Source organism: Tachyglossus aculeatus, chromosome 7 (genome assembly GCF_015852505.1).
Source record: "Tachyglossus aculeatus isolate mTacAcu1 chromosome 7, mTacAcu1.pri, whole genome shotgun sequence".
Lineage (NCBI taxonomy): Eukaryota > Metazoa > Chordata > Mammalia > Monotremata > Tachyglossidae > Tachyglossus > Tachyglossus aculeatus.
The window spans coordinates 33,252,119-33,277,772 of NC_052072.1; the positions used below are offsets into that span (position 1 = coordinate 33,252,119).

Here is a 25,654-nt window from a genome sequence, read left to right on the forward strand (position 1 = left end):
CAAGTACTATTCTAAGCACTGGGATAGATGAAAATGAATTATGGTATTTTTTAAGCACTTACTACATACCAAGTACTGTTCTAAACCCTGGGATAGATACAAGGTCCTCAGGTTGTCTCACATAGGACTAAAAGTATTAATCCCTATTTTACAGATGAGGTAACAGGCACAGAGAAGTTAAAATGCCTTGCCCAAGGTCGCACAGCAGACAAGTGTGGAGTCGGCATTAGAACCCATGTCATCTGACTTCCAAGGCCATGTTCTTTCCGGTAAGTCACACTGCTTCTTTAAGAGGCAATTCATTCATTCATTTCTTTCAATCATATTTATTGAGCGCTTACTGTGTGCAGAGCACTGTACTAAGCTCTTGGAAAGTACAAGCAGCGTGGCTCAGTGGAAAGAGCACGGGCTTTGGAGTCAGAGGTCATGGGTTCAAATGCCGGCTCCGCCAACTATCAGCTGTGTGACTTTAGGCAAAGTCATTTAACTTCTCTGTGCCTCAGTTACCTCATCTGTAAAATGGGGATTAAAAAAAATGTGAGCCCCCCATGGGACAACCTGATCACCTTGTAACCTCCCCAGCGCTTAGAACAGTACTTTGCACATAGTAAGCACTTAACAAATACCATCATTATTATTATTATTACAATTCGGCAATCAGGTTGGACACAGTCCCTGTCCCACATAGGGCTCACAGTCTTAATCCCACATAGGGCTCACAGTCTTAATGCCCATTTTACAGAGGGGGTAACTGAGGCATAGAGAAGTGAAGTGACTTGCCCAAGGTCACACAGCAGACAAGTGGTGGAGCAGGAATAAGAACCCATGACCTTCTGACTCCCAGGCCTAGACTGTATCCACTAGGCTTCGAGTATATTTTATATATGTATATATGTTTGTACATATTTATTACTCTATTTATTTATTTTACTTGTACATATCTATTCTATTTATTTTATTTTGTTAGTATGCTTGGTTCTGTTCTCTGTCTCCCCCTTTTAGACTGTGAGCCCACTGTTGGGTAGGGACCGTCTCTATATGTTGCCAACTTGTACTTCCCAAGCGCTTAGTACAGTGCTCTGCACACAGTAAGCGCTCAATAAATACGATTGATGATGATGATATTATTATTATTAGTAGTAGTAGTAATAATAATAATAATAATAATAATAATGAAGATGATATTTGTCAAGCATTTACTATGTGTCTAGCACTTTCTAAGCACTGGGGTAGAGACAAGCTTTTCAGGTTGAGACACAGTCCCTGTCCCATATACTGCTCACAATTTTAGTCCCCATTTTATAGATGAGGTAACCGAGGCAAAGGGAAGTAAAGTGAGTTGCCCAAGGTCACACAGCAGACAAGTGGCAGAGCTGGAATGAGAACCCAGGTCCTTCTAACTCCCAGGCCTATGCTCGGAAGTTTCAAAGACCTCAGAGGGCAGAGCAGGGGGGTGGAGGTAGAGCGGGAGCTATTAATTTGTCAGACAGTGGGGAGGTGGGGAGGTAAGGATGGGTTGCCACGTCCAACAGGCTTTGTCTGGAAGTAAAATTCACCCCCCTGACATGCACCCTTCCTTTGTCTGTAACTCCCCTCACAGAACAGCTTGGGAGTCAGAGGTCATGGGTTCTAATCCCAGCTCTGCCGTTTGTCAGCTGTGTGACCTTGGGCAAGTCACTTAACTTCTTTGGGCCTCAGTTACTTCATCTGTAACATGGGGATGAAGGCTGTGAGCCGTACCTGGGACAACCTGATCACTTTGTATCTACCCCAGCGCTTAGAACAGTTCTTGGCACCTAGTAAGCGCTTAACAAATCCCAACATTATTATTATTAACAGTGATCTGTAAATAGGAGGGGCTCACCAATTGTGGCTGGAGTGACTGATTAACCAGTGGCACAGAATTTGTTAGAATTTAGATGACGGAACCCAGCTCTCACCAGAGACATTAGCAATAAAACAAGCACTGGTGAAGGAAGTGTGCAACATCATCCAAAAATAATAATAATAAAATTTACAGATGAGCTAGAGAGAAAGATGTAAAAATAATTCCACTTAAATCAGTGTACCAATCACATAACTACACTATAAAATATTTTATGGTCTGTAGGAATCACACACCATCAAAAATACTAAGAGCTTTAAACTTCTACAGTGACTGCTGGTCTGGTAATAACATAATTGTATTATTAAGTTGTCAGTAAATAGAGACACCCAAGTTCAGAAATATGAGAAGAAAGAAATATGTTTGCCCTCCAAAAGTCTCAAGATAACAGTCAGAAGTATTGTAAAGACCTTGGAAGGTTGCCACACTGACATTTCTGCCAGAGAGAACTCGTATTTACTTGGAATTTCCCATCATATCAAGTACATTAGACTTCAGGGCCTGTCTGTTAGTGACTTAACGAAAAGCAAATAAGATCATTTCTAGTTTACTTGCATTTTAACACTTTCCTCCTACATAGTATTCTAGTGTATAGGTTTTTTGGGTGTGTGTGTGTGTGTGTGTGTGTGTATGACTTTTATTGGTAGAGAAGACAAAAATCTGTCTCAATCCCTCCCCCACACCCCCATTATCCATAAGAGGTAGATGGGAAGTCATATCTCAGATCTTGTTTTCAGATGGAAAACCGGGGCAAGGAGGGCCAAAATGTGTTTTCCATCATCTTACAGGGCAAAGCTGAGAACCAAAAGTAATGGATATCCTGACAGGCAGTCCAATACTCTAGTCATTCAACTCCATTAAAAGGACTGTGCTCACAACAAATAGCTTAAAATGAAAAAGCCAAGAGGATTCCTTCTGACTCCAGCCTTCCTGGAGTGAGAGGTTCAGCATAAATCAGGCACAATCAAGTTAGGGGTTTTCCAGCCCTTCATCCTGATACTGTCATGATTTATCAGAGAAGATGTAGGCTGAAGACATCAAACGATTTTAGAAGCCCTTAGTTTAGCTAGATTTCTAGGGAGCAACTGGCAAAATTAAACTTTTGGTCTCTTGAGTGTTTTGACCTTTTCCTGTCTATGCAAAAACTGTCATCAGAAATATATTTAAAGGAGCAAAAACAAATTGGCCTAATTAAAATGCTGCAAGATAGGAAGATAACAGACTTCACCCTATGAATATTAAAACAGTTTTATGCAATAATATCTCATGTAGCTGTTTATTGGGGCTCTGATCTGCTTTTAAATCATAATGTCAAAGGGAGCTAAGACTTAATTACTTGAATTTCATTTACTTACTCATTTGTGACAAAAATTTCCAGTTAGTGATTCTATAGTTAATAATGCACATTGAACAGTGTTGGAATGTGTATCAAAACCCTTAAAATCCATATAAAGGCAATTCTCAATCTACCACATTTTTTGTTTGATATTAGTAGGTTTTTGGGATTCAATATAGGTTCCTTTTTCAATCAATCCATCATAATTATTGAGTGTCTACTATATGCGGAACCCTGTACTAAGTGTTTGGCAGAATACAATATAAAAGAATTGAACATGTTCTCTGCCCACAGAGAGCTTACAATCTTAGTCAACCTCAATTCTCATCAATGGGACACATTCTTGGAGCTGGTATGCAGGGCAGGTTTTAGACCTTTGGCCTCCCTGATGCAGAGAGAAATTCTGTGCCCCCTCCTTTTCCATATGATATCATTTCCTTAAGCTATATGTGCACGCAGCATACGATAATGACATTATACTGAGTCTGTTCAAAACTGCCAGGCTTTGAACATTTTTCAGAAAGAACACCAGACCTGTTTTTGCTACTGAGCCATTGCATTTTCTTCCCAGCTCCCTGTTCACACAGGTGTTCCTTCTAATTGGGAAAGTGCTCTAAAATAGAAAATTGCCACCATTCCCCAGCCATCCTCTCTCCCCACAATTATGCATCCTAATACAATAGCCTTCCTCTCTTATTACTGAAGCCTGCAGTGCTGGCAGGCACCGAGTATGCTCTCACAAATTATCTAGACTAATCTATATTAGACTAGATATAATCCAAAATCCTCAAAATTTAATTTCTTACACTTTGCTCTCAAGTCATAAAAACTGCCAAGGCATTTTTGGACTTGGTTTTGTTTTTGTCGGGTTTGCAGGCCAACCATTTCATAGACTTTAGAATGAACTGATTGTTTCCCTAAATTCAATTCCCCTGAATTTCCAAGCCCACTGAAACTTGGCTGAAAAGTTAGTAGAATTTGACACTACTTCCGTTCTTCTCCAAGGTTACCTGAATGGTCTTCACTTTTCCAATCAGATTTAACTAGTCTGGCCTCACCCCACAGACTCTGAGGACAAACCAAAACCCCAGTGGGGCTTGTGACAACTGTGCCTCTGATCGATATCATTTGAGTTGCTGGGATTTTGCTTTTCAATCCTGGTATTCAGATGCATTTGGCAATCCAGCCTAAGTCTACTCCTCAAAGCCACTGATACATTTTTACCAGTAGTGGGAAGAAGCTCTACTAAAAGTTACCCAAAAGGGAACATTTCAGAATTGGAAACTACTCATGAACCGAAAGCAGAGCTTGTTTTCCCAATTTAAAAAATATCTCCTTTATTTAGCACAGCTGAGTAGTGGTATTTCTTAAGCACTCACTATGTACCAAGCACTGTATGCATTGCTGGGGTTGATATAAGATAATCAGATTGGGCACAGTCCCTATCCCACAGGGGGCTCACAGTCAAAGTGGTCACATAATTAACTGCATAGTGATTGCTGAGTTATTTGGAAGGACTCAACCTGTTCTTTCTTCTCTCAGCCACAGGTTCTCTGCAAATGCTTTCTGATTACTGATGATGGCATTTGTTAAGTGCTTACTATGTGCAAAGCACTGTTCTAGGCACTGGGGAGAATACAAGGTGATCAGATTGTCCCTCGTGGGTCTCACAATCTTAGTGCTTTGCACGTAGTAAGTGCTTTTTAAATGCCATCATCATCATTTATCCCCATTTTACAGATGAGGTAACTGAGGCACAGAGAAGTTAAGTGATTTGCCCAAGGTCACACAGCTGACAATTGGCAGAGCTGGTATTTGAACCCATGACCTCTGACTCTTAAGCCCGTGCTCTTTCCTTTGAGCCATGCTGCTTCTCTCAACAAGAGAGAATCTTTAACGTTTCCCAAAAATGAACTTTTAGAAAAATGTATTTCATTATTTTTTATTAGACTGTGAACTGTGAAAAATATCAACTGCAACTACAATATCATCATCAATCGTATATATTGAGCGCTTACTATGTGCAGAGCACTGTACTAAGCACTTGGGAAGTACAATATGGCACCTAAATAAACTTAGGATTTCTTTTTTGTGGTGAAGGATAAGAAAAAAAATATGATGAGAGACTTTTTCATTTTTACAACCCACACATGACATGCACGTTCACAAACATCCACACAAATGTACACTCTAGGTTCAATCCTCCAGAAGGTGGGCATCCAACTGCATGATCTAGACACTATTTTTCCAGCAAATTGATGAGTATATTGTGCTGGACTGAGCCAAAATCTATAGTAAAAACTAGATCAATTACATCAATTACTTCCCTTCAAATAACCAGGCCTGTCCCTTTTCCCTGAAGAAGATTAGGGGAAAAGATGAATGGTTACTACTTTTGCACAATCTATCATGTCTCCACCTTCTCCCCTGGAAAATCTGACTGTGGCTAACATGATGTGTTGCTGCTGGGGGAACCTGGAAGTAATACTGGTATATTATTTGCTGTCACATGCTTCTTTGAAACAAATAGAGTATTGTAAATCATTAGAACATAGTTCACAGTTACATGAGTGGTGACAAAGTCTGAGAAATGTCCCAAGAATGTATTCAACTTGCTTCTTGAGATTACTGTAAGACATATTTTTGAGTAGTTGATTCTCAGAGGTTACATATTTTCAAAGTGAATTACACTGGATGGATTTTAAGCACTTGGGCAAAGTAAAATCCTTCTTAAGATCTAACAGCATAGTTCTGGCTAGAAAACTCAATAGTCTTCCATGGCTCCTTCACAGCCAAAGCCCTAAATAGGAGACAAAATAACCTATTATTAAAGTTACCTCAGAACTGAGACTTTGATTACATGTCTCAGGTTGTTACAAGCTTAAAGACACACCTTTACCCAGATCGATTTACAGAAGATGGCCTACATAGATGAGAAACTAAGAACTGAACTGAACCTGTCCTGCAAGAAGAGCAAAAATCAAACAGTCATTGATGAAACCAGAATCTTGTTTCCATGAATTCTCTTGTAACTTTCTATCTGTGGTTATTTCTAGGTTGCCAGACAGATCTAGGCTGTTCAGTGCCCTCACTGCGGTTAGTGGAAAGGGATTTTGTCCTTCAAACTTCCTGATTAATACACAAAGCTCATCACCCCTAAAACTTGCAGAAAATACTGGCCGTTCTAGGTTCTCCTTAGTAAGTGTGGCATTTGTTAAGCACTTACTATGTGCCAAGAATTGTTCCAAGTGGTGGGGTAGAGCCAAGTTAATCAGGTTGGACACAGTCCCTGTCCCACATGGAGCTCACACTCTTAAATCCCCATTTTACAAATGAGGAAACTGAGGACCAGAGAAATTAAGTGACTTGCCCAAGGTCACACAGCTGACATGTGGCAAAACTGGGATTAGAACCCAGGTCCTTCTGTCTCCCAGATCCATGCTGTAGCCTCTAGACCATGCTGCTATATTAAAAAATGATTACTGTATTAGAATTGGCCTTTTAATAATCCACTTCGGTCTGAAGGGTAAGAGTTGGTGTCAACAAATACAGTGGATTACAAAAGACTATTTTTTCCCCATTTGTTGGACTGCAAATGATGTGGCATTATAGACAGGATTTTTAAAATCTCATATTAGTACAGCATGGTGAACCTGGCTACAATAAAACACAGACATCAAAGATGTAGCATGTACAAAATTTATAAAGTTTTTTACTCTTTAGCTCCAAGGCTCAACAAATCTACCTGTCTACTTGTCAGTCCAAGGTGATTCAACAGAGAAGGCTTCATTGTAAAATTATGTCCAATGTGCTTTGATCAGGTGTGAAAGAGGCCAGGCTATCTTGGAATCCTTGCTGCTTCTCTGAGGAGAATCTTTTCCTCCTCCCTGATGCAGGTGGGACAAAGTTCTACATTGTGGTCCTCCTGCTGCCAAACCTACCTATAGGTCAGGTATGATTTTATATTTATTTTCTGCCCCACCTTCCATTACCCTCTTCTTCCCTTCCATCTTTCCCCCTTTCTCATTCATTCATTCATTCAATCTTATTTATTGAGCACTTACTGTGTGCGGAGCACTGTACTAAGCACTTGGGAAGTACAAGTTGGCAACATATAGAGACGGTCCCTACCCAACAGTGGGCTCACAGTCTAGAAGGGGGAGACAGAGAACAAAACAAAACATATTAACAAAATAAATTAAATAGAATATGTACAAATAAAGTAAATAAATAGATAGAGTAATAAATATATACAAACATATATTCAGGTGCTGTGGGGAGGGGAAGGAGGTAAGGCAGGGGGATGTAGGGGGGAGGAGGGGAAAAGGAGGGGGCTCAGTTTTCCCACCCCAACTCAAGAAGCAGGTAATCCGATGTGTAACTAGTAAATATAGCAGTAGGGGCTTGAGAGGAGCTAAGACTTCAAACATATTAAAACAAACATTTAACCCAGAAAGGGCACACCCATAGGCAAAGACAGAATCTAACAAGTGACATATTTCTTTGACTGTAAACTAACATTTGTTGAATGCTGTTCAGCATGGATGATAATAGAAGGATTTTTTGAATTCACTACTGTCCAAGCACAATGTCCCAAGATGGGTAGATCTTGTTATAAAATTTCAAGAATCCAAACAGTCCCCTGGAGAGTTTCTCAGGAGGCTTTTTATAAAGTCTAAGGTAGATGAAACCCAAGCATTTCCTAGAAGAGTCTAGCTTCCTGACAAAAATAAGCAGAAAGTGTCTAGGAGCACATTTATTTATGAAGACAGAATGAATTTCAAAGCAGAATCTAGTTTAGAGAAAAGCTTTTCACGATAATATTCCTGTGGAGATAATTTTATTAATTAATATTACTCATTTCATAGCCTCAAAACTTTTTGTCCTTCACTACTTTTCTCACCTTGACTCAGAACTAGTCTCTTACAAAACCACTAGAAAGCTAGGTTAGTACATTTTTAATGAACTCAAGGTTCCTGACTTTAGCATGATAAATGATTCCTGAAGACCTTAAGCTGTGAATGTCAATCAGTCGATCAGTCGAATTTATTGAGTGCTTACTGTGGGCAGAGCACTGTAATAAGCACTTAGGAAAGTACAACACAATATAACAGACACATTCCCTGCCCAAAATGAGATTACAAAATGCTAAATAATTAAGCAATAACAAAATCCTCTTCATTCAAAATTGAAGGAAAATGAAGAAAATGGAGAAGGAAGGTAAAAAGGACAAATGAGATTTAAAAAAGCATTGTTTGTGAGAAAGTAATAATAATAATAATAATGGCACTTGTTAAATGTTTACTATGTGCCAGGCATGGTACTAAGCGTTGGGTAGGATACGAGCAAATGAGGGTTGACACAGTCCCTGTTCCACGTGGGGATCACTGTCTCAATCCCCATTTTGCCAAGAAGGTAAGTGAAGCACTGAGAAGTGAAGTGACTTACCCAAGGTCACACAGCAGACAAGGTCAAACAGCAGCTGGAGCTAGGATTAGAACTAATGACCTTCTGACTCCCAGGCCTGTGCTCTATTCATTCATTCATTCATTCATTCAATTGTATTTATTGAGTGCTTACTGCGTGCAGAGCAATGTACTAAGCGCTTGGGAAGTACAAGTTGGCAACATATATAGTCCCTACCCAACAACGGGCTCCCAGTCTAGAAGGGGGAGACAGACAACAAAACAAAACATGTGGACAGGTGTCAAGACACCAGAATACATAAAAATAAAGCTAGAGGCACATCATTAACAAAATAAATAGAATAGTAAATAGTACAAGAATTCACTATGCCATGCTGCCATGCTGCTTCTCACCCTCCTTCTTCCCTGAGATTGTCCCTTTTGCATTCTCAGAGGTCTCCTGTCCTCACTTCCACAATACTCCTTCTTTTCCAAAATCTCCCAAGTGAAGATTTCCTGCATATTCTTAAAATCGAACCTCTGAACCCCTGTTCTGGGTTTCACTGCTTCTCAACCTTTAAAACACCTGCTCCCATCCTCTTCCCCTTTCACACCTATAGTCAACCTGTCACTCTTCTCTGGCTTCTTCCTTACTGCCTTTAAATACCCTCAAGTATACCCTAAACTAAAATGGCAACCCCCACCCCCAGCATCCTCTCCAGCCTTTGTTATATCTATTTTCTTCCATTTCTGGCCAAATTCCCCACTTTCTAGCTAAACAATTTAGGTTTGGTGGACTCCACATAAGATTGTGATTTTTTTGAACAAAAATGACTAACTTTTCCTCATATATTCTATAAGCATATAGAACACTGGTCTATTTGCAGCAGGTATTCAATGACTTCTGCTGATGAGATACATTATATATGTATAGTTGCATACTAATAGATATCTGTGTCATTTATTTTTTCTTCCTCCTATTCCTTCAGTCTCCATTTTCTTCATATGATCTAAAGTTTGAATGAAGACTCTCCACTGTTAGCTATTTATCTAGAATAATAGGTTAAATATTGGAAAAAGACCTGCAGGAATGTTTCTAGGATGGCTTAAAAACAGTCCTGGCATCCAGGAAATATTAAAAAAAAATCAATCAGCCTAATAATCAGTGGTATTTATTGAGCACTTATTGCTCTATCTTCCTCCTGCTATTCCTCTCCAAACTCAAGGTCCCTGAGGCTCTAAGTTCCCAAGAGTCTAGCACCAAGGCTCTAGGTTCCAGGTTCCTAAGGTTCCAGACTCCTGACACTCTGGACTCCTGAGATTCCAGATTCCTGAGGTTCTGAGCTCCTTAGTTTCCAGATTCCTGAGGTTCCAGGTTCTTGAGGTTCTGAGCTCCTGAGGTCCCCAACTCCTGAGGTTCCAGACTCCTGAGGATCTGGGCTCCTGATGTTCTTACCTCTTGGGGTACTAGCTTTCTGAGGTTCCAAGTTCCTGGTATTTCAGCTCCCGAGTATCTGATGTTCCAGATTCCTAAGATTTTGAACTCCTGAGGTTCCAGTCTCTTGGGTAGTAGCCTCTTGAGTCAAGAGGACTAGCTTCTTGAGGTTCCAGAATTCGGAGGTTCTATTTGAGGTTCTGGGCTCCTGAGAAGCAGCGTGGCTCAGTGGAAAGAGCTTGGGCTTTGGAGTCAGAGGTCATGGGTTCAAATCCCAGCTCCGCCAATTGTCAGCTGTGTGACTTTGGGCAAGTCACTTAACTTCTCTGTGCATCAGTTACCTCATCTGTAAAATGGGGATCAAGACTGTGAGCCCCCAGTGGGACAACCTGATCACCTTGTAACCTCCTCTGAACTTAGAACAGTGCTTTGCACATAGTAAGCACTTAACAGATGCCATTATTATTATTATTATTATTATTATTATTGTTATTCAGAGTGAGCTCAGCTACTGAATTTACAGATTTTGAATGAAGAATCTCCACTGTTAGCCATTTATCTAGAATAATAGGTTAAATTTTGGGGAAAGGCCTGCAGGAATGTTTCTAGGACAGCTTAGAAACAGTGCTGGCATCCAGGAAATTTTTTACAAATTCAGTCAGCCTAATAATCAGTGATATTTATTGAGCACTTATTGCTCTATCTCCCTCTTACTATTCCTCTCCAAACTCCTTGAATGAGTTATTTACTCCCATTGGCTTCTCTTCCTCTCCTCCAATTCTCTCCTCGACCTTCTCCAGTTTGACTTCCACCCACTTCACTCCATGGGAATTACCCTAAGGTCACCAGTACCCTCCTTCTTACCAAATCCAACTGTGTTTACTCCATCTTAATCCTCCTTGACCTCTCAGCGACATTCAACCCTGTGGATCAGCCTCTTCTGAAAACATTATCTAACCTTAGCTTCAGTGACACTGTCCTCTCCTGGTTCTCCTCCTGTGTCTCTAGCTGCTCATTCCCAGTCTCTTTTATGGGTCCCTACTCTGTCTTCCACCTTCTAACTGTGGGAGTCCCTCAAGGCTCAGTTCTGGGTCCCCTGATATTCTCCATCTACACTCACTCCCTTGGAGAACTCAGTCACTCCCATGGTTTCAGAAGCACTGTGGCCTAGTCGATACAGTTCGGGACGGTGAGTCAGTTTGGACCTGAATTTTAATCCCAACTGCCACTTGCCTGCTCTGTGACTTCGGGCAAATCACTTCACTTCTCTGTGTCTCAGTTACCTCATCTGTAAAATGGGGATTGAGACTATGTGTCCAACCTGATTAGCTTCTATCTACCCCACCACTTAGAACAGTGCCTGGCATACAGTCCTCTAAGGCTATATAAACTCACTGTGGGCAGGGAATGCTTTTCTTTTATTGTTATATTGTGCTCTCCCAGGCGCTTAGTACACTGCTTTGCACACAGTAACTGCTCAATAAATATGACTGATTGACTGACTTAGTAAGCACTTAAAAATTACAATTAAAAAACCCCCAAAAAACCTGCTTTCCCACACATATGATTTCAAGATTTACCTCTCCAGTCCTGACCTCTCTCCTTCTCTGCAGTTTCACATTTCCTCCCGTCTTCTCTGCAACTGTGCTTGAATATCCCACAGACACCTGCAGCATTACATGTTCAAAACAGAAGTCCTCATTTTCCCACTCAAACTCTGTCCTCCCCAAGTCTTTGCATGCTGGAAGATTTTCAACGTTTTGCAGATGTCTATCTTTACTATACAGAGTATGTTGATGAGGCTAACTTTGTACATATTCCTTATATCATGTACATATCCCCCTCCTTCCCTCTCCCTCCTCCCCCTCACCATCCCCCCGCCTTACCTTCTTCCCCTCCCCACAGCACCTTTATATATGTATATATGTTTGTACGTATTTATTACTCTATTTATTTTATTTGTACATATTTATTCTATTTATTTTATGTTGTTAATATGTTTTTTTTTGTTCTCTGTCTCCCCCTTCTAGACTGTGAGCCCACTGTTGGGTAGGGACCATCTCTATATGTTGCCAACTTGTACTTGCCAAGTGCTTAGTACAGTGCTCTGCACACAGTAAGCGCTCAATAAATACGATTGAATTGAATTAAATTGAATTTCCTTCCTCCTCCTATCTGTAATTTATTGTAGTGGCTGTCTCCTCTGCTAGATTGCAAGCTCCTTAAGGGCAGGGATTGTGTCTATTATTTCTACTATACTCTTGCATGCGCTTAGTTCAGTGCATTGCAATAGAGTAATAATAATAATAATAATAATGGCATTTATTAAGTGCTTACTACGTGCAAAGCACCGTTCTAAGCACTGGGGAGGTTACAAGGTGATCAGGTTGTCCCACGGGGGGCTCACAGTCTTCATCCCCATTTTACTGATGAGGTAACTGAGGCACGGAGAAGTTAAGTGACTTGCCCAAAGTCACACAACTGACAATTTGTGGAGCCAGGATTTGAACCCATGAGCTCTGACTCCAAAGCCCGTGCTCTTTCCACTGAGCCACGCTGCTTCTCCTTGAGTAGGCACTAGATAAATGCTCTTAATTCATAAGATGAAATCTTGGTGAAATGGAACTTTGTACTGCAGCGCTCCCCTCCTTACATTTCATTTCATTTTGGGGAGAGGAGTGGTGCATTCTAAGTGCTATTTTAGAAGGGGGATCCAGGCAGTGGAGTGTAAAATACAAGCTAGAGAGGAGAGAGGCTAAAGGAAGGGAGACAAATCAGGAGGTGATAAGGACTAGGAGCAGGGTGGGAGCTGTAAATTGGAGAGGATAGGTGGTTGTTCCAGGAAATGTTGTGAAGAAAAAACTGCAAGATTCAGAGAAAATGAATGTGAAAGACTAGAGACATCAAAGATCGATGTTGTAAACTTCTGGTGGAAGTGTCAATTATAAGGAGAAAAGGAAGACAAGAGTGGGTTTAGAAGGGAAAATGATGTAACATGACCCAGTGGAAAAAAACGTGAGACTGGTGGTCAGGAAACACAAGTTTTAGCCCCATCTGGCAAATGATTAAACTCTCTGGGCCGCAGTTTACTCATCTGTAAAATAGGGATGCATTATACTGGGAACCCTGTGTGAAACAGACACTCTCTTTGATTTGATATCTTTGGATCTAGTCCAACACTTAGTACATAGTAAGCATTTAATAAATGCCAACATTACAAATGAGAAGACGGAATGAATGTGGGAGGTGAAAGATAAAGAAGAGCTGGCTCTCCTACTTGTAGTTCCAAAAAACAATCAATTATCCTATTCGCAAACATTGCCTCCATTTCTTTCCTTGGGGAGTTCATCAGCCAGTTTGTGTTGGAGAACTGCAGTCACTATGACTACTCATCCTGATTTTACAGTTTTCCTAATCTCATCTAAAATTGTCTTGATCACTTTCTTCATCATGGTCAGGTGGTCTATAGAATATTTCTTCCCATTAGTTCTTTTTGTTACACTAACTGAAGGGATTCCTATTATCCCCTAATTTATTTTATGTTATTTACTGTTACCTGCTGTCTGCTTTATCTAACTCCTGAAAACCTCTTTTCAACTACTGTGATATGCAATCCAGAAATAGCTAAGAAACAATTTAGAGAGGGAATACCACAGTGAATTGACACAGGTATGAGTCAGAGATAAGAAGAGTTAGATTATACCACTAGTAGATCACTTGATTTCTTACAGTGAGTTGATAGCCAAATAACCTGGCCAGGATCAGATTGGCTAGAAAATTCTTAAAATTGCATTTGTTATGAGCTTACTAAGTGCCAAGCTCTGCTAAGCTCTGAGTTAGATACAATACAATCAGGTCAGATACAGTCCCTATCCTACATGGGGTTCACAGTATTAATTCCCTAGTTTACAGATGGAGAAACCAAGCCACAGAGAAGTTACATTACACACCAAGCATCAGGCCGCAAGATAGTGGCAGAATTGAGATTAGAACCCAGGTCTCCTGACTGCCCAACTTCTTTCCATTAGGCTACGTGACTTCTCTTCTCTTTTTATCAATCATTTAGTGAGTCCTTCCTATATGCTCAGTGTGAGAGACTGAAGACTCTGAGGAATAGAAATTTTTCTACTATTATCCACAGGGCTGCTCTCCTAACTAGGCCTGAGCTGCAAGGACTGCTCAGAGAAAGTTTTAGGAGCCACTGTATAGTGGGCCCCGTCTCGGGGTCACACCTGAAGAGTTTCCAGTACTCTTCCAGCCTCAACTATGGGAAGGAGAGTCAAGCAGAGGCATATCAATTCCATTCCTAGTTTGGGCAGTGGCTAGTGAGTGGAAGGCAATCTGCTACAAATCGAAACTCGCCTGTGCTGGGCAACAGAGGCATGGGAGAGAGTCAAGGATGGAGATTCCAGTTTGCTGCGCAGAAGGATGCACTGGTGAACCACTTCCATATTTTTACCAAGAAAATTCCATGGATACACTACCAGAACGATTGCAGACGGAGGTGGGGCATTCTGGGAGAGACATGTCCATGGCATCGCTACGAGATGACTTGACAACATAAGACAAGTACAGTTGGCAGAAGTGGAGGAGCTCTCCGGGAACCACTGGAAGCCACTCACACTGGCCCACTGGAATTTTCCCAGCAACCTGGTGGTCCAGTCCAAGCTTGATGTGGTCACTGTGGCTCACAGGTATAAAATAGTCATGTGACAGTCTTGGGGAAGCTTAAAGTGTACTATTGCCCCAATGACCTCCCTCTCTCTCTTTTTTAATGGTATTTGTTAATTGCTTACTATGTGCCGGGCACTGTACTAAGTGTTGGGTGGGGTAGATACAAGATAATCAGGTTGGACACAGTCCCTGTCCCAAGTGGGGCTGACAGTCTCAATCTCTATTTTACAGATGTGGGAACTGAGGCATCGATAAGTTAAGTGACTCTCTCAAGGTCACACAGCAGACAAGTGGTAGAGCTGAGATTAGAACTCGGGTCCTTCTGACTCCCAGGTCTGCTCTCTAACCATTAAATCATGATGCTTTTCTACTGTTTGTCATGATGAAAAGATCCCCTGCCTTGTAATATTACCAACAAATCAGATGGGGCGTGGAATCGCCAAGGCAGAATTAAGGCTCTGGGAGTCCCAGAATACATAAAACTGGGGTCAGGAGGGATGCGGGGTACTATTGACTAATCCTGAAAGGGCTACTGACAAGCAGTGTGGCTCAGTGGAAAGAGCACGGGCTTTGGAGTCAGAAGTCATAGGTTCAAATCCTGGCTCTGCCAATTGTCAGTTGTGTGACTTTGGGCAAGTCAATTAACTTCTCTGGGCCTCAGTTACCCCATCTGTAAAATGGGGATTAAGACTGTGAGCCCCCCGTGGGACAACCTAATCACCTCATAACCTCTCCAGTGCTTAGAACAGTGCTTTGCACATAGTGAGCTCTTAATAAATGCCATTATTATTATTATTATTATTATTACTGACAGATCCAATCTGAAGCGGTAGGATGGAATTTTCCCCACAGAATCATTTCAAAAGGTTAGCCTGTTTTTGCCAACTTTGCCCACCTTAACATGTGATGGCATCCCTCCCTGGCTCCCCAATTGATGTGTCATCAATTTTGCTTCTGTGACCGCAAAACAGGATTTTGTTTGTATCACAGATATCCTTCAAAAATCGGGAACCCCGGCTGAACTTAATAACGATCCATCCTTGCAATGACCTAAATAAGGAGGCATCTCAACATTTCCACTCAAAATTTTAATAGCTAACTAATCCAACAAGTCACTTGACAAGAAGCTTATTTTTTACAAGTTGGTCGAATGACCGTTTTAGATAATCACTTTAATAGTCCACCTCAATGTCAAACAAGGCAGTTATGCAAAGTTGATATAGAGAATGCCCATTACTGGCTCAAGGTGAATGCTTCAAAAATGAGACAAAGGGAAACATTTTAGGACTAACTCCTTTAGACAGACATGTCTGATAGTTTGAATAACAGGCTATTTGATAAAGAGAATGCAAGATATTTTAGAAATAAATATTAGTGTAAATAGGAAAGTCATGCCCACCAGGAGAAAAGGATTTTAAAACACCTTTGCCTTGAAAATCTGACCCTCCCCTCCAAAATTTTCCAGCTTACTAAAACATTTCACTAACCTTGCTCCAGAAATAGAAAAACAATTACAAAAGGTCAGCATTCCTCACAACCTACCTGGAATAAATCAGTACTCAGAAAGGTTGACAATTCGCATTAATTTTTTGATTTGATGAATTCCTCAAAAGAAAGCTATTCTATAACTATCTGGCTCTGACATTTTGAAAGTTTAATATTTTCTGATGAAATTATATAAAAAAAATTCCCCTTAAAATTTCAGACTGCTCTGAAATTTGGCTCCGAGCAGCCATACAATTTGCTAAAAACAAACTACAAGACTAGTGAGAAAAGAGGATAAACAAAAAATTCTGATATTCAGATTTTATTAATCTACCCATTTTAAAGAAAAAAACACCAAGGGGATGGAACATGATTTTTATAAGAGAAGCAAACAAACAGAAATTCCTTACCACCAGCTTTAAAGCACTCAATCACCTTGCCCCCTCCTACCTTACCTCACTGCTCTTCTACTACAACTCAGCTTGGACACTGTGTTTCTCTAATGCTAAACTACTCACTGTACCTCGATTTCATTTATTTTGATGCTGACCTCTTGCCCACGGTGTGAAGTGCCTCTGGTTTGAAACGTTCTCCCTCTTCATATCTGACACACAATAACACTTCCTACATTCAGGGGCTTTTCGAAGACACACCATCTCCTCCAAGAGCTCTTCCCTAACAAAGTCCTAATTTCCTTTGCTCCCACTCCCTTCTGCATCACCCTTGCACCTGTAATTGCTCCCTTTATTCACCCCTCCCTCAGTCCCACAGTCAGTCTCAGTCCCATATCTGTAATCCCTATAATTTTAAGAGCTGTCATGAAATCAATAGAGGTCTTATCAATCAGTAAATCATATTTATTCATTCAATTGTATTTATTGAGCGCTTACTGTGTGCAGAGCACACAGAGCTTGGGAAGTACAAGTTGGCAACATACAGAGACAGTCCCTACCCAACAGTGGGCTCACAGTCTAAAAGGGGAAGACAGAGAACAAAACCAAACATACTAATAAAATAAAATAAATATGTCCTTTCCTCCCTTCTCCACCAGTCATTCCTGGCACCTTCCTGCCATTTTTTAAATGATATTTGTTAAGTGCTTACTATATGCCAGGCACTGTTATAAGCACTGAAGTAGATGCAAGCTAATCTGGTTGGACACTGTCCATGTCCCACACAGGGCTCACATCTTCATCCCTAGTTTACAGATGCAGTAACTGAGGCACAGAGAAATTAGGTAACTTGCCCAAAATCACACAGCAGACAAGTGGTGGAGCCGGGATTAGAACCTATGCCATGCAGCTCCTTTCAATTAATCAATAAACGGTATTTATTAAGAGCTTGAGGGAGTACAAAACTAGGGTTGGTAGCCATGGGCCCTGCCCTCAAGGAGCTAAATCTAGAGCAGGTGACAGACATGAAAATAAATTACAGTTTGGAGAAATCAATTACAGCCCATGATGCCTGGACCCATCAAAAGCAACAGGGTATGAAGCAGCATGGCCTAATAATAATAATGATAATAATGGTATTTGTTAGGCGCTTACTATTTGCCAAGCACTGTTCTAAGCTCTGGTGTAGATACCAGGTAATGAGGTTGTCCCACAAGGGGCTCACAGTCCTAATCCCCATTTTACAGATGAAGCATCTGAGGCACAGAGAAGCGAACTGACTCGCCCAAAGTCACACAGCTGATAAGTGGCGGAGCTGGGACGGCTAGACCATGGTCCTGGGAGTTAGAAGGACCTGGATTCTAATTCCGGCTCTGCCACTTGTCTGTTGCATGAACCTGGGCAATTGACTTAACTGTGCCTCAGTTCCTTCATCTAAAATGTAAAATAGGGGTTAAGAATGAGAACCCTATGTGGAACAGGTGCTGTGTCCAACCTGATTATCTTGTATCTATCCCAGCGCTTAGAACAGGGCTTGACACGCAGTAAGCATTTAACAAATACCATCATTATTATTAAGACGGCACTGGGGGCTGGAGGCAGAGGGCCACAGTGGGTCCCCCACCAACCCTTCCCATCCTGGTCCCAGTTCTGCAATCCTGAGACAGAGAAGGCAGTGAGACAGGGCTGAGGAGTTCATCACCTGACACCAGAAGATGGGGGAGGGACAAATGCAAGGGATCCATAGGGATGAAGGGGATGAATGGGATACCTGTGTCTGCTAACAAAGGACTGTGCTCTGTGCTCATCCCCCCTTGGTAAGTTTCCAATTCCCAAAAGTAATTTTTGCTCTAACTGAAGAGTTTGGAAAGACTCAACAATCCCTTTACAACACTCTGAATTCCAACTTTCCAAAATAACTCATATCCGAGACATTTTTTAACTTTTGATGTTGCTGACAAGGCAGGCTGGATGGCCAGAATCAGTTTTGACATCTGTGTCGATTTTGGGTAAATGTTCTACCAAAGTTGCATCAGGGCATTTTTCAGCTTGTGTCAATGAATACCTTCAGTGACAATCCAATGACGCGCCTGGAGTGAACACATATAGACAGACAGATAACTGAGGCTCAGGGCAGGGACCAGGCTTTCCCAGAGGCCTTACTTTCCTGAACCAAGCTGGTGGAGGGACAAGAAAGGCTGGAAAAAAGTCAGCAAGTACAAGGACAGACATAGTTTACTTTGCCTGCTGCCCAGATCTGGGTCTGTCTTAAAAGAGGGCTTCATCATCATCATCATCATCATCATCATCATCATCATCAATCGTATTTATTGAGCGCTTACTTGAGCACTGTACTAAGCGCTTGGGAAGTACAAATTGGCAACATACAGAGACAGTCCCTACCCAACAGTGGGCTCACAGTCTAAAATGGGGAGACAAAACCAAACATACTAACAAAATAAAATAAATAGAATAGACATGTACTAGTAAAATAACTAACTAACTAACTAAATAAATAATCAATAAATAAAGGGCTTCTTGTCCCTTTTGTCTCCAGGTCCATCCCTCAAATTTCACCTGCCCCTCTCTGGCAAGAATCCAGTGACATGTCCAGTGGTAACATTCAGATCACTGCCCACTCTCCTCCATGTTAGCCAGGAGCGTTTTTTGAAATGGCAAGTGAAAGGTACTTTTTTTTTTCTTTCGATATTTGTTAAGCATTTATTATGTGCCAGGCACTGTACTAGGCACTGGGGTAGATACAAGCTAATTAGGTTGGACACAGTCTATGTACAATATGGGGTTCACAGTCTTAATCCCCATTTTTCAGATGAGGAAACTGAGGCACAAAGAAGTTAAGAGGCTTGTCCAAGGTCACGCAGGAGATAAGTTGCAGAGCCGGGGGTAGATCTGACTCTGAGACCCCGTGCTCTATCCACTAGGCAATGCTGCTTCTACAATCAATCAATCAATCGTATTTATTGAGCGCTTAATGTGTGCAGAGCACTGTACTAAACGCTTGGGAAGTACAAGTTGGCAACATATAGAGACGGTCCCTACCCAACAGTGGGAGGCATCTTTATCATCAAACTTGTCGTCCAAGGTCTTTAAAAAAGATAATGCCTGTAACAGATTTATGGAAAGAATTTGAACATCAATATTTAGATGGTTAGGCCATGAAGCTGTTCATTTTTATGGGAAACGACAAGGGACGGTGCTACTTTTGCTGATGTTTTCAAACGATGTTATTAGAAAATACCAACAGCAAAGAATGCCATTGAATAATATTTTTGAAAAGAAAAAACTCCTGGACACAGTGTTTTTCAAACTGGGTCAGAAACCATTACGCATGAGGTCACAGGATTCTAGCCTTGAGAGGGCAGAGGAGGGAAGAGGGGAGGGGTAAGTCAGCAGTTATCACTAGCAGTGGGAGGGAGGGACCCCTCAATGATTTCATTTCAGTGACCTCTCTCAGAAGCTTCTGAAACAAGAGGGTCACCTCCAGAAGTTGGAGGAAGGAAGCCTCTTCCCATCAAAGCCACTCCAACACCCAACCCCAAACTGGATTCGCTTGGGATCTTCCACCAGATTGGGGGACAGAGAGTCTGAGGATCACCTTAATGCAGCACTGGAAGTTAATTTAATGTTACAAATTCAAGAGAACTAAACAAAGCCAGCAAAACAGCAGATGGTTTTTTGAGATTGAGACTCTCCTAAAACATGACTGAGCATCACAGAGCTGTTCAGACAAGTAAATTGAACTTTTTATAGTCTCATATGCAGTGCTATTCATTTAGGGCTCAATGAATATGATTGATTGATTGACTGATTAGTTAGGGGCTCAGAAAAGAATTCAGTCAGATGTGCAAGTTATAGTTCAGAGAAAGCTGCCCTGTGGTTCTTTTCTATAGTATTCTTTAACTGGGTAGAGCATGGCACATTACCACGCTTAGTGCAATTTAATAATTTTTGATGAAGATAATGAAATATTGGATAATGTCTAGGAAGCAGAGTTTGGGGACAACTTTTAGTTATGGATTGGTGATTAAAACCTTTGGGTTTATGTAGGGATCTCCTAGTTGAAGGCTGGTTTATAACCTCAACTTTATTCTGGCCTAAGGCAGACGATAGCACTTTCCTGATGCCATGAAATGCTTCATAATCACTTCATGTCTTCTAGGCTCCCAGGAAATGTGGCTACTAATAACTGTGGTATTTGTTAAGCACTTACTATGTGCCAGGCACTGTACTAAGCGCTGGGGTGGATATGAGCAAATCTGGCTGGACACAATCCCCATCCCACCTGGGGCTCACAGTTTCAATCCCCATTTTCCCACCTGGGGCTCACAGTTTCAATCCCCATTTTACAGATGAAGTAACTGAGGCTCAGAAAAGTGAAGTGACTTGCCCCAGGGCACACAGCAGACAGGTGCCAGCGCTGGGATTAGAATCCATGATCTTCTGACTCCTGGGCCTGTGGCCTATCCACTAGGCCATGCTGCTTCTGGATGACCCTTAAAAAATTTCAGCTATTCCACACGCTAAATTGATTGGAAAACATATTATCAGGCTAGCTTCCGCATCTCTCCAACATCCTCGATTGTGTTTGCAAGAATAGTTGAACTCACCACACAACCCTGGGTTATTTTAGTGATGATGAAGCAGCGTGGCTCGGTGGATAAGAGCCCGGGCTTTGGAGTCAGTGGTCATGGGCTCAAATCCCAGCTCTGCCAACTGTCAGCTGTGTGACTTTGGGCAACTCACTTCACTTCTCTGTGCCTCAGTTCCCTCATCTGTAAAATGGGGATTGACTGTGAGCCCCCCGTGGGACAACCTGATCACCTTGTATCCCCTCAGCGCTTAGAAGAGTGCTTTGTACATAGTAAGCACTTAATAAATGCCATTATTATTATTATTATTATTATTATGGGCAAGGGTCAGAGAGAACACCTTCAACAGTACCTCAAAAAACTGTTTGGTTAAGGAATAGCCTTAGGGATTTGGTTAACTTCTCTGGGTTCATCATATTTGTTTTGCAGATGCCAGAGTTTAGTCTAAGGATGGAGTCATTTTTTTTTTTCTTGTAAGATCTTTTGTAAGTTCAACAGTTTTCACATTGTAACATGTACTTCTGAATTTGTAAGACTGCAAGGATCAGGTCCACTGGGCTGCATTTCAGTCTGATGCCACATTGAAATTCAGGGAGCAGGCACAGTTGCTGATATTCTCTAACGGGCTGCTCCTTAGGACTCTGACTAGGATATTGTCTAGAACAGAGAGCAGTAAAATATTCTGGAAATGACTAGTCAGTTTTTTCATCTTTATTCTAGAATCAGGTGATCATAGCGGCACCTTTGAAGTTTTGTGGCATTTTTTCAGAATTCCGCATATTGAAGAAAAGCCCAAGCGGACACTTGAGTTTTCAGCTCCTTCTTATTTGCAGATTTCTTCAGGAATGTCTCCAGATTCAGTGTGGATAATGCAACAATCCAAATCAAAAGAGAGTTATATATCTATTTAATGCATTTATAATTATTTTTCAAAATGTGGAACAGCACAAGTATTGAGTTCTTACTGCTTGCAGAACACTGTACTAAGTGCTTGGGAGAGTACAAAACAACAGAGTTAGTAGACACTTTCCCTGGTATAACAAGTTTACACTCTAGAAGGGGAGACAGATATTAATATAGACAAATAAATTATGGATATGAACATAAGTGCTGCTGGGCTGAGGGAAGGATGATAAAGGGTGCAAATTAATTTATTCATTCAATCGTATTTATTGAGTGCTTACTGTGTGCAGAGCACTGTACTAAGTGCTTGGGAACTACAAGTCAGCAACCTATAGAGACGGTCCCTACCCAACAACGGGCTCACAGTCTAGATCCAAGTGCAAGGGTGATGCAGAAGGGCGTGGGGGAAATGGGAGAAGGCCACCATGAGATATATCAACCCCACTACAGTCAATATCTGAAAACAGAACACACACCCTCTGAACATGGGCAACAAGACAACACAAAGGCTGTTGAATAAGAAGCTGAGCCAACACTGAACAAGGAGCCATCCTAAAGATTTCCAATGAAACATTAATCAAAACATCTTGTCAAAGAATAACTCACCCCCACTCCGGTCCCCAAGGAAGAGTAATAAATTGACAGCACTTATTGAGTGCTTGCTATGTGCAGAGCACTGTAATAAAGCATTTGGGAGAGAATAATGCATATATACTAATAATATATATACTACAATTCTCTCCTTGACCCCCTCTGATCTGACTTCCATTTCCTTCACTCCACAGAAATCACCCTCTCAAAGGTCACAAATGATAATAATAATAAGTGTTATTATTATTACTATGATTATATTTGTTAAGCACTTACTATGTGCCCAGCACTGTTCTAAGCACTGGGGTAGATACAAGGTTGGACACAGTCCCTGTCCCACATGAGGCTCACAGTCTAAATTCCCATTTTATGGATGAGGTAAATGAATCACAGAGAAGTGAAGTGATTTTCCCAAGGCTACACAGCAGACAAGTGGCGGAGCAGGATTAGAACCCATGACCTTCTGACTCCCAAGCCCACGCTCTATCCACTATACCATGATCTCCTTCTTGCCAAATATCCAAGTCTCTACTCCATCCTCATCCTCCTCGAGCTCTCAGCAGGCTTCAACACTGTCAACCACCCCCTTCTCCTAGAAACATTATCCAACCTTGGCTTCACGGACTCTATCCTCTCCTGGTTCTCCTCCTAGCTCTCTGGCTGCTCATTCTCAGTCTCTTTTGGGGGTTCCTCCTCTGCTTACCACCCCTAACTGTGGGAGTCCCTCAGTTTTGAGTCCCCTTCTATTCTCTATCTACACCCACTTCATTGGAGAACTCATTCGCTCCCATGGCTTCAACTACCACCTCTATACAGATGATTCCCAAATCTACATCTCCGGCCCTGACCTCTCTCCCTCTCTGCAGTCTCGCATTTCCTCCTGCCTTCAAAACTTCTCTACCTGGATTTCCTGCCTTTACCTCAAACTTAACATGTCCAAAGTAGAACTCCTTATTTTCCCACCCAAACCCTGTCCTCCCCGTGACTTTCCCATCACTGTGGACAGCACTCAAAAATCTCCAACCTATCAACCTCCGTATCAAGCAAAAACTCCTCAATATTGGCTTCACAGCTCTCCATCACCTTACCCCCTTCTATCTCACCTCCCCTCTCTCCTTCTACATCTCAGCCTGCACAATCCACCACTCTGGTGCTAACTTTCTCTTGTGCCTCGTTCTTGTATGTCCCGCCATCCACCCCTGGCCCACATCCTATTTATTTATTTATTTTACTTGTACATATCTATTCTATTTATTTTATTTTGTTAATATGTTTGGTTTTGTTCTCTGTCTCCCCCTTTTAGACTGTGAGCCCACTGTTGGGTAGGGACTGTCTCTATATGTTGCCAATTTGTACTTCCCAAGTGCTTAGTACAGTGCTCTGCACATAGTAAGCGCTCAATAAATACAACTGATTGATTGATTGATTGATCCTACCTCTGGCCTGGAACGCCGTGCCTCCTCAAATCCACCAATCACACTTCCCCACTTCAAAGCCCTACTGAAGGCTCACCTCCTCCAAGAGGCCTTCCCAGACTAAGCCCCTCTTTTCCTCAGCTCGCCCTCCCCATCTCCCCGACTGGCTCCCTTTGCTCTACCCCCACCTCTCTGCCCCACAGCACTTGTTTCTATATGTACATATTTATAGTTCTATTTATTTTAATGCCTTTTTACTTGTTTTGATGTATATCTACCTATAATTCTATTCATTTATATTGATGCTATTGATGCCTGTTTACTTGTTTCGATGTCTGTTTCCCCCTTTCTAGACTGTAAGCGGGTTGTGGGCAAGAACTGTCTCTCTTTACTGCTGAATTGTACTTCCCAAGTGCTTAGTACAGAGCTCTGCAGACAGTAAGCACTCAATAAATACAATTGAATGAATGAATGAATGAACAGCACCACCATCCTTCCTGTCTCACAAGCCCATGAGCTTGAAGTTATCCTTGACTCATCTCTCTCATTCATCGCACATATTTGATCTGTCACTAAATCCTGTCGGTTCAACCTTCACAACATCAATAAAATCTGCCCTTTCCTCTCCATCCAAATTGTTACTTTGTCAATCCAGGTACTTAGCCCATCTCGCCTTGTTTACTGTTTCGGCCTCCTTGCTGACCTTACTGCCTCCTGTCTCTCCCCACTCCAGTCCTTACTTCATTCTGCTGCTTGGATCATTTTTCTCCCCACTCCTCATGAACCCCACCTCCACATAATGATAATGATAATAATGGTATTTGTTAAGCACTTACTATGTGCAAAGCACCATTCTAAGTGCTGGGGAGGTTACAAGGTGATCAGTTTGTCCCACGTGGAGCTCACAGTCTTAATCCCCATTTTATAGATGAGGTAATTGAGGCCCAGAGAAGTTAAGTGACTTGCCCAAAGTCACACAGCTGACAATTGGAGGAGCGGGATTTGAACCCATGACTTCTGACTCCAAAGCCTGTGCTCTTTCCACTGTCACGCTGCTTCTCATACATCAAACAGAAACTCCTTACCATCGACTTTAAAGCACTCCATCACCTTGCCCACTCCAACCTCACCTCCCTGATTTTCTACTACAACCCAATCAGTACACTTCACTCCTCTAATGCCAATCTATTCACTATATCTTGATCTCATCTCTCTCACCTCCAATCTCTCACCCACATCCTGCCTGTGGCCTGGAACACTTTCCAACCTCAAATTAAACAATCACCCTCCCCAACTTCAAAGCTTTATTGCAGATACGTCTCCACCAAGAGGCCTTCCCTAAGGTCTCATTTCCTCTTTTCCCACTCCCTTCTGCATCACCCTTGCACTTGGATTTGCTCCCTTCATTCACCCCTCCCTCAGCCCCATAGCACTTGTCTAACATATCATAATTTATTTATTTATATTAATGTCTGTCTCCCACTCTAGACTGTAAACTCGTTGTGGACAGGGAATGCATCAAC

At 41.7% G+C, this 25,654-nt stretch overlaps 1 protein-coding gene and 1 non-coding gene across 2 annotated transcripts in view; one reads left to right on the forward strand and one right to left on the reverse strand.

Annotated features, from left to right (window-relative positions):
- Nucleotides 1-25,654, reverse strand: part of COL4A3 (collagen type IV alpha 3 chain) — a 131,331-nt gene that overhangs the window by 102,216 nt on the left and 3,461 nt on the right. The window lies entirely within an intron of this gene.
- On the forward strand, nucleotides 14,276-14,413 carry LOC119931199. Its single transcript, XR_005452055.1, has one exon. It is a non-coding gene; the product is annotated as a small nucleolar RNA SNORA7 (small nucleolar RNA).